The following is a 10,321-nucleotide window of genomic DNA, read 5'->3' as shown; positions in this document are numbered from 1 at the left end:
GAGATCAGATATAAAGTCAAACGCCACTCTGTGCCAGTCATTTGTGCAGCATTACACATAGAAGCTGTAAGGGTGAGGTTCCAGGTGTTGAATCTGGAATTTTCATATAACTCCCAAGTTTAGGGTAGCTGATATTCACAATCTCAAACTTCTTGGATGCTTCTGCAGCTTTAGCTGACCAAGCTTCTCTCACCACATAGTTGGCACACCTTCCTGCTTTCAGGCACTTTGGATTTAAGGGGACAGCACTGAACTGGCCAGACCCACCTTCTTGCACAAAAATGACCTTGTACAGTAGTTGTTTGGAATGGCCAACAATTCCCACACCAGATTCTCCGTGGTATTAATAATTTTAGTGAAATTGGATGACCTGTTGTTCATTTCAAGAACACTAATGCCAATTCCTTTGTGGTCTAATAATTATTGTTCTATCTCTAACAACACTGAACTCAGCACCTTGGTGGGCCCAGGGCCGAAGTTGACCAACTGTCTCCATGGTGTGATGGAGGGTAGGGAATCAGATGGGGGGGTACCTATTGTGTGGGCAGCATGCATCCCCCCACCTGCAGTGGCAGGAGCTTGTTGACCAGTGTCCATTCTCTATTAATATGTGACTCATGTTTTTAAACTCTTTGGAAATTATACTTTGACATCATACTGCTACTAATGAATTGTTTCTAACGTGCTTATCTGATCATGTTAGTTCTCTGCTTAAATTCCTTAATGGCTGCTGGTAGCCTTAATAACTGATGCTCATACTCCTTAGTTTGACACTTACTTGTCCTTCATGCCTACTTTTCTAGCCAAATCTCTTCCTATCCCCACACAAACACTATATTCCAACCACACGGCACTATTAAATAAGCAATGCGTTTTTCTTTTCGTACCTGCTGCCTTCTTTGTCTAGACCTCCTCCTCCCATTCCCACTGCCCTTTTCCCCCTTTCCCTCCTTTCTATCTTATTTATCCTTCAAGATTCAGCCCAGGTGTCATCTCCTCTGTAAGCCTCCCCAGATCACCCTTGCTGAATTAAGGTGTTTATTTCCTCTGCTCTCCTTGTACTTACACACATCATACTTTCTCCAATTCTTCATTTACTTGCCTGTTTCCGAGACTAAAAGCTAGAGTAAAAGCTAGAGTATAATTGAGCTAGGAACTGAATTGACCATCTCTGAAGTACTTATATCCTGAATTTACTATTACAAAAATGAACTATTTGCCTCATCTGTCTCTGTAAATAATCAATTTATATAGTAAAATTATGTTAAGTGTATTGACTGCCAGCAATGTGCTAAACATAAGCAGAAGTAGACGTGGCCTCTTCCCAATGGCCCTAGCTCCTAAATGTAACCATTATTAGACAGGCTCTTTTCCTTGATGCATTCTTAATGTTATAGTCAATGAAAAAAAATAAAATTTCAATCATGCTGTTGTCTAACAGAGGTTGTTCCATACTTCCCCATCAGATAGTCATTAATATTCTCAGAATTTTAACCATACTTTGAACTTGGCCTACAGTCAAACAGTATTTATGAACATAAAAATGTTCCCATTTTCCCCAAGAAATATAAAGAAAATTATCACTTGCTGGATTTAAGCTAAGTCATCCCCTGGTAGATTAAGTGTTCATGGCCCTCTGAGAATAGCATGTGCCACAGCCTCACCCAGTGTATTGTGTGGGCCCTTGACTGTACTTTCCTCTCAACTACTTCCAACTGTGGGTCATCCACTCAACAGACATTTCATTGTGTGATTTCCTATTGACAAATGTCTTTCTTGTGCTTTTTGTAATGCTGTTCTGTTTGGAGCAAGTTTGTTCCCTTTGGCAGAAAACACTATTCATGAGAAAAATTTTCTAATGAAAAAAATCCTAGACTTTGGTGCTGAGTATCAGCGGCATAAGGAAAAGCACAACTGTGTGAGGATTAGAACTTTATACTTGTAATTGACTTCAGGCTCCAACCAAAGACAGCATCAGGATAAATCCTCTTATGCTTTTACTTGCTCTGAACCACCTCTCAGATGTCCAGGTTCATGGTAAAATGTGTTTCATCTATGCCTGAAGTATCTTGAGGCTCTAAATCTTTGCAAGAGTATTTTATTCTCTCATCCATGTTAGAAAAACATCACCAGGAAGGCAAACATAGTTACCTGATGGTCTCATGTTAGACTTGTTGTTTATTTAGGTAAGCACCTCTTCCTACTAGTGGACTCATCTCAGAAGATTTCAAAAACAAAAGTCTCAAGTGACGCGGATATTTCCACCTGGTTGTAGTGGGATAGGCTGGATTGATGATTTTTCACACTAAGCTCTGAGTGTTCCAATGAGTTCCTTGAAAGTCTCTCAGGATCAACAGGGGTGAGTGGAAGGGGCTCCCCACTCCAGTTTCAATATGAGCTACTCTATTTTTATCCATTTTATATAAGTTGATCTCTAATCTGAATTTCATTTGAAAAAAGTGTTCCACTGCTTAAAGGTAAGTTTAAAAAGAGAACAGAACCAGAATACTTTTTAAAAAATTCAGTAGTTAGCTTACATTGCATACAAATAAAGTAGGCATGGGATATTGATATTGCTGTTAGTTCAAAGCAGTAACACATTTAAAAATTCATTTATTCTACAAACATCTATTGAGTTATGATTGCTGCTAAATATGTTCAGTTTGAGATTCTACTCAGTATGATGGGATAGTGTTTTTCAGAAGGTACATGGCTCTTTGCAGATGTCCACCACTCTATAAACTACATAGCTGGAAGGGAACCCCGGAATTATCGTCTACCCTCTTCCTTTTTAGTCAAAGAAAGTAGAGTAGAAAGAAATTAAGTAAGTTGAACAATGATACTTCAGGCACCAAGTGGGCAGCTGAAGTAAATCCACATGCAGCCTGCCCTGTGTGTATAAAAATAATGCATCTTGGGGATGACAGAGGAAACTAAAATATGTTCTGTCTTATTTTATATTACAAGACTAACTCTGTTCATGTCAAGTTGCTAAATCATTAATACATAAAATTAAGAAAAAAAATTTACTTTTGTATGTTTGAGAAACATTGTGAGAACCAGTCTCTAAATATGAATTCTTGTCTTCCCTGTTTCACTGCACTATGTGCAAAAATTTGTTTCCAAAGAGATCAAGGAGGCATACACACTGATTTATCCTATGGTTGTTATGAAATTCTGCCTAACCTCAATCTTGCTCCAAGGTCCTTTCCACTGCAGCAGTCAAGCTCATCTACTATCCCAGTCCCACTAGTGCCAATATCTTGACCTTCCCATGAGATGTTAGGAATCCTTGTGGCTGCTGGGATAGGACTGGCAATGGAACAGGGAAAGACTGAGCCAGGCAACACCGTTAAATCCAGCTGTCCCTGGGCCAGGTTCGCGTAAGAAGAGAAATGGCTTTCTGTGGACAGATGCAAAGCTGAGCTGCCAAGAAGTTTGATGGGATGGTAGAGGAGGTAGTTCTCTAAATATTGGAAATCCCAAGCCTGTGGAAGGTGATGGCACATAAGGAAAGACCTCACACTTTGGAGCCGATGGAGTTGGCTTTAGAATCCCAGCTGCACCTCTTACTGGCAACGAGACTTTGCAAATTTATTTTAACTTCTCTAAGCCCCCAGTTTCCATCTCTGTAAAATATGGTTGTAAAAATGCCATGAAATAATGTATGTAAGGAAATTCATTAGCAAAGTGCCTAATAAATTTTAGTTTCTCTTTTCTTCGCCTTAAATTCCTTAGTTTTCTCCCATCTCAGGCTCTCTCTCTCTCTCTACGTCTTTATGAAACAGCTCTGCTAAAGAAAGGTGCAAGCTTTTCTACCCTTGAAGAAAAGCTCCTTGGAATTTGGACCTACAGTTTGAAAATTTGGCATGCTACACCAACACTACTGTGACAAGGGAAAAAATTGTTTGTGACAGAGAAAAATTACCTGCAATTTACAATACCCAGCTGCCTCCAAAGGAGGTTCTTTGCTGAACAGAGTGATGGGTATGAGGATGCAGGGTTAAGAGAGTTCACCAAATTGTTCTGCATTAGAAAAATCCTGTTTATTCATTTATTGTAGGAGGTAGGCAGGGGTGAGTCAGGGTGAATGGAAAATGAATGAGATCCAGAAGAACCAGGGAAAATGTGGAGGCTATGTATGGCAAGATTGAAGGGTGGGAAAGTGGCTATGTGGCAAGATTGAAGGGTGGGAAAGTGGCTAAGGGGAACTTTCTGAGGAGACCTCAGATGTTAAACAGGAATTTTTATTAAAATTTGCTATGTGGTGCTCCATATAATCCTTTCATGCCTTTCTCCACAAAACCTACAATAATATCTACATTTCTTATCAATATGTTGAAGGAAGTTGAATTTGTTCTTGTTGAGAAGTACAAGAACAAATTGAAGTGTTAAGTCCCACTTCAAGGTGTTTGTGAGCTCAGGACAGGGCTGCCTATGAAGCCCAGGAACATCTGGGTCACATTACTTAAAAATCAGCAACCTCTCCTCTGGCTGAAGATATGCATTATTTTTAAAAAGCAGAAAGAAAGAACAAACACCTAGAAACCATTGTCTTGGGGCCCAGGACAACACGGCTCAGCCCTGAAGGATAAAGGTAGAGTTTTACCAGCCAAAGGTACACAAAGTCCAAAAGATTGGCCTTAACTCAGTGATGTAGTTTGGATATTTGTCCCTGCCCAACTCTCATGTTGAATTCTAATTCCCAGTGCTGGAGGTGGGGCCTGGTGGGAGGTGTTTGGGTCATGGGGGTGGATTCCTCATGGCTTGGTACTGTCTTCATGATAGTGAATGGGTTCTCAAGATATCTGGTCATTTAAAAGTGTGCGACACCCCCCTACTCTTTCTTTTGCTCTTGCTCTGGCCATGTGATATGCCTGCTCCCCCTTCATCTTCCACCATGATTGTAAGCTTCCTGTGGCCTATCTAGAAGTCGACTAGATGCCAGCACCATGTTTCCTGTACAGCCTGTAGAACTGTGAGCAATTAAACCTCTTTTCTTTATAAATTGTCCACTCTCAGGTATTTCTTTATAGCAACGCAAGAATGGCCTAACACACTCAGAACTTCTCTATGTACCTCACAAAATGGTTATAAGGCCTTCAACTCTTAATCTTTCTATTATAAACATTGTTGATTATTCAGAATATTTACCTGATGCTGCAAAATTTGTGTGAAAAGTCAAAGAATGAAAGTGTTTAATAAATCCCAAGGCAGAGACTTTCATTTGACTGAGAACTCTTTCCATGGCCAGAGAATCAACAGCAGCAGCTTTCTGAGCTCATCTGTGAAGTAATGGGATAATGGATTAGATTTTCAGAGCTTCCAGCAGAGCTTGTGGTCACATTTAGCTCCATTGCTCTACTTCCCTCATGATTCTCTTTGCTTTTTCACAGTGGAACAGGGCCTATTAGCAAGCAAGAAGTAGCTTTTAAGAAAAGGGTCACATTAAAAAAAAAGAAAGAAAAGAAAAAGGTCACAGAAAAACACATACCTTGAAAAAGTGATAGGAGTAGAAATTGGATATGGAGAAAGATGACAGGGTCCAAGGGAGCATCCAGGAAGCTTTTAAGGTTTCAGAGTGTTACATAGTACACCACTTTGAAATAATAGCTATTCAAATGAATAAAGCTATAGGAATTTGTTGTGGAAGCTTAATTGCTTCAAGTCATTGGTGAAACATCCAGAACAGCAACCATTTTAACTGGAAAATTCGTTTCTACAAAATGATCAACAGGTACAAATGAATGGATGATGCTCTATTGCAAGGGCAACATGAAGTTAGCCCTGAACATGCTACAGTGAGCTGCCACATAAACCAGCTCTGAGAATTGGGTATCGTAATGTAGAGGAAAAAGCATAAGATTTAGAATTAGATGGTCTAGATGAAAACCCAAGCTCTAATACTTGCTACTTGCCAAACAGTAGGTCACTCAGTTCTTCTGAACCTCAATAGCATCTTCTATAAAGAGAGGTGTTGTACCTCACATGGTTGTTAAAAGTTTCAGTGAAGAAAAATGCAGATGAAAGCACTTTTACATTTATTTCTAATGATGAAAGTAATATATATTCAATGCAAGCAACTTACAAAGCAGAAAAATACTAAGAAAAGTGCCAAAGAAGAACCCATAATCTTACCAATCAAGGAGAACAGATAGTATTTCAATGTCTTCTCAATTATTTTATACATACGGGTGTGTTCACGCACACACACACACACAAATACACTTCTTTTTAAACAAAAATAGCATCTTGAATGTGCATACTATTTTTGTAGCCTGCATTTCTACTTAGCAATAATATACTGCAAAATATTTCCCATGCCAATATTCTTCTACCAAGTGTTTAGGAAAACACTTAAAACTGTAAATGGCCATTCAAATATCAGTAGTTATCATGAAAATATGAATGAATGAATATTCTCATTTTTCCCTCAATATACACCAAACCTGAAGCACCCAAAAAGTCCCCCTGCATCATTTTATTGGCAGTTTTCTAAATAAGCTATAAGGTGAACAGAATCCTTTTCTTCTCTTTTTTTGTTTCTTTCATGATCTTTTCTTTTGATAACTAGGAAGAAAAAAGTTACAAAATGAGATTGCATGCCAGCGTATTTTACTTTAAATGCCTTTGATTTATTATCTTCAAATTTGCTTTTCCAACGATGCATGGATTCTGTTGAGATGTGCTACGTGTGCACCCTCATGCTTTCCATTAACATAAGTTACAAATAATTACCCTGAAGTCTGGACCCACTGCCCTTTTGTTTTCCATATCCAAGGTCTTTTGCTCTCATGAAGAATATATACACTTTTTCTATTTACACAAGTAGAAAGTAAATTGCAACTCTGAGTTGGGAGTGGCACAAAAATGATGAGTGGGCAAGTTAATTTGGTATGAGGATGTTTTGCCCATCTCAACTGACCTGGATTGAGATTTGGAGATGTGGGAACTCATTCTGACTCTCATTATTCATGCGTCTTGAGCAAACCACTCACCTTTCCTCAACCTTGGTTTCTTCATCTGTAAAATATCAGGAATAGAGTAGATAATCTCTGAACTTCTAAGATTTTAAGGCCACTTTTGGAAAGTCAGGTGTGCATTCTGATGGAACACAGGAGATACAGTGGACAGATATGCCCCAGAAGAGCTCTAACCAGCTGCTTAAATAGTGAAAACTCCTGTGCCACTTTTTTTTAAACCTTTTAAATGGCTTTATGTGCAAATAGTGAACAGATGTTGTACCCATAAATTCTACTTTCCAAAAACAGGAGCTTTTTAAAAGAAAACCACATAATAACTTTTAAAAGGTGCTGGGATTCCTCCTCTTCTAGATCATTGCTAGGCTAGAAAAATAAAGTTTGTTCTATCAGGAATTACTAGTTAGAACTGAGTATTCTCCAAAGTGGAAATTCTAGAGTGTAGTGTCACTCCAGGCAAAGATTATTCAGTTCTCATCCCCAACATCCACAGCTACCTATCAGAAGGGTTAAACCAGGTCAAAACAGTCCAGCATAATTAGGCTTCATCAAACAATGTCATTATGCTCTTCTAAGATACAAATAAACCAAAACAGGAAATACTAAAATTAAAATAATATTTGACACTGTCATACAAGTTGTCATTTCCTTGTTGTATCCCACACTTCTATAACATTAATAAAGGGAATATTTTACTGCAAAGAACATTTTATTTTATACATCACTGGCCATGAATTTTTATTATACATTTAGTTATTATACATTTAGTTATTATACAAATTCTATAATAACATTATAGAAATTAGTTATTATACAAATTCTATATTATATATAATTCTATTAGTTATTATACAAATTCTATAATAACAAATACAAATTTGTTATTATACAAATTCTGCCTAGTGCCATTATCCAAATGGCATAACCATTTTATGTCCAGAATTCACTTCTATAGTTATAAGCAGAATTTTCATGATTTACATAAGTACATCTAACAGTGAAGATTTAACACTGAGATGCAATCTAATGTCCGTAATATGTGACGTTTTGTAGATGGCAATGCAGGAAAGATATATTTTAATCACTTTTCATTTAAGTGACCTTATGTAAAAAATAAACTAATAATTTAGCAGTTCCAAGTCTCCAGAGGGCATTTTCAAATGTACATAAAAGAAATGGTTACAGAGATTTTTTTAAGAAGTATCTTCCATGTCCGCATCCTCTTGTAACTGCTGTACCATTTTCTCTTACAACTGCTTCCCTTTGCCTGCAAGAGGGGCTAGGATAAGATGGATGTTTTGCTTGACTTCTTTGAACTTTCTGTAGTGCTTTATTTTTCTTCAATCTGTTCACTATAAATTTAGCTTGGCGTTTCCGTTTGATCTCTTCAACTCTCTTTATTGCCTCAATAGTTTTATTCCATAGCTCTCACTGGTATTTGATAGGTTCATTTCTACGTTTTTCAAATTCAAATGAATTATCCACTGTAAGCTCTTTACCAGCTGCTTTCCGGAATGCTTTGGTCCACCTAACTTTGCGAGGATTGTGCTTCTTTTTAAAGTTTTTGTGATATTTAGAGTTACAAAATCTGAACACCTTGCAATAGTTCTGGACAAACATGCTGTGGCTGGGGTAGATGGACCCCGAACAGAAATAACACTTCTCGATACACATGTTGAACCCACGTGACTCCCCACCAAACAAACGCCAAGCTTGAGAACCCTGTGCCACTTATTAAATGTACCCCTATTGGAGCTTCCCAAGTGCTCTCACTCCCTAATCCCTTCGCCTTCAACTTCCCTGGCATTCCCCCTGTATCCCCCATTCATCTAAACTCCAGCAACTTTTCCAGCTGTCATCCATACTGGTTGGTCAGTGCCGAACTATTTAACAGTTTTAAAATATTTTGAATATCACCCCGGATATAAGAAACTCTTTTGCGTCTCCACTGCACAATACATACCTGCTCACCATAGAAGCTAAATCCTTGTGACTAAATCCTCTGGGGCTCACAAAGTTGGAGACTATGTTTAAAACTGGCCATTTTTATGGAAGTTGCAGTGAACCAAGATTGCGCAACTGCACTCCAGCCTGGGTGACAAAAGCAAAACTCCATCTCAAAAAAAAAAAAAAGAAATTGGCCATTTTTACATGTAATAGGTGAAAGTAAAATGAAAACCTTAACTGAACTGTATGAGTTTTATCAACAAGTATAAATCAGATATATTTATTTTTCTATGTGTACAGGTGTTTTATTGTTTTAAAAAATAAAGGGAATTTTTGAAAAAACTTTAGTTCTAGACTTTAAAATAACAGAACGTATGAATGTGTTCTCTTTTTAAAGCATCTTTATGGAGGTATAAGTCACATACCATAAAATTCATCCATTTAAAATATGCAATTCAATGGTATTCAAAGAATTTTACAACTATCATTGCAATCTAATTTTAGAATATTTTTATCCACCCCAAAACCTTAGCAGCCACTCCCTATTCCCTTCTGCCCTCAGCCTCTAGAAACCTCTAATCTACTTTCTGTCTCTATGGATTTGCCTACTCTGCGTATTTCATATAAATGGAGTCATAGAATATGTCAATTTTGTGATTGGTTTCTTTCACTTACCATATTGTATCAAGGTTATGAGTGCATTTTTGACATCTGAATCAAGTTGAAACCAGAAGCAATCCTGGGCAAAATTTGAAGGACACGGTAGTAACATTTGGTTTTGGTATCCTCTGACCTCTTCTTCTAGATCCAGCTCTACCCTATCCCCCAGGCCTTTCCTCCCCACGCAGTTTCCCAATTTTGGTATTATCTCCTTCCCTACAAACAAATCTCTTGTGAAATACCTGGACCTATGGAAATCTGTTTTATCTTAAAACTCCCTGAAAGTAAGGAAACATGAGCAGTAAGGACTCAAAGTACTACTCTGCCCAATGGTAATTGCCTTTAGAGGATAATTCCTTAATAGCAATAATAGTTTTCATTTTGGAACCCTAACTAATGGCTGGGTTCTGCACTAAACACTTTGTAATACCTCACTCTTGGTAACTAGGAATTAGGTAATAGGTCATTCTTGCTAACCAGGCAGGTGTGTACTAGTATTTTCATTTTACAGGGAAGACGGTATGGATTCAGAGAAGTTACCCGCCCAAGGCAACCCATCTATTAAATGGCAGAAGCAGGATGTTCATCAGGTGTATTTGATTTCATGGTTCATGCTCTTCATTGCTTCATTCACACAGCCCAAGACACAGGTTTTTCACATTTTAGTATCTCTGAAATTGGGATGTTTCTTATAATTGATGATGTCTTATTATACTAGGCCTTGGTTTTTCTTT

At 37.8% G+C, this 10,321-nt stretch overlaps 1 pseudogene; it reads right to left on the bottom strand.

The window, feature by feature from the left end:
* Window positions 1-8,173: 8,173 nt before the first annotated feature.
* On the bottom strand, window positions 8,174-8,654 carry LOC129030158 (probable ribosome biogenesis protein RLP24; annotated as a pseudogene).
* Window positions 8,655-10,321: the final 1,667 nt, after the last annotated feature.

The sequence above is a fragment of the Pongo pygmaeus genome, chromosome 12, assembly GCF_028885625.2.
Source record: "Pongo pygmaeus isolate AG05252 chromosome 12, NHGRI_mPonPyg2-v2.0_pri, whole genome shotgun sequence".
NCBI lineage: Eukaryota > Metazoa > Chordata > Mammalia > Primates > Hominidae > Pongo > Pongo pygmaeus.
Note: the sequence above shows the minus strand (reverse complement) of the source record. Positions and strands in the feature narration are given on the sequence as shown.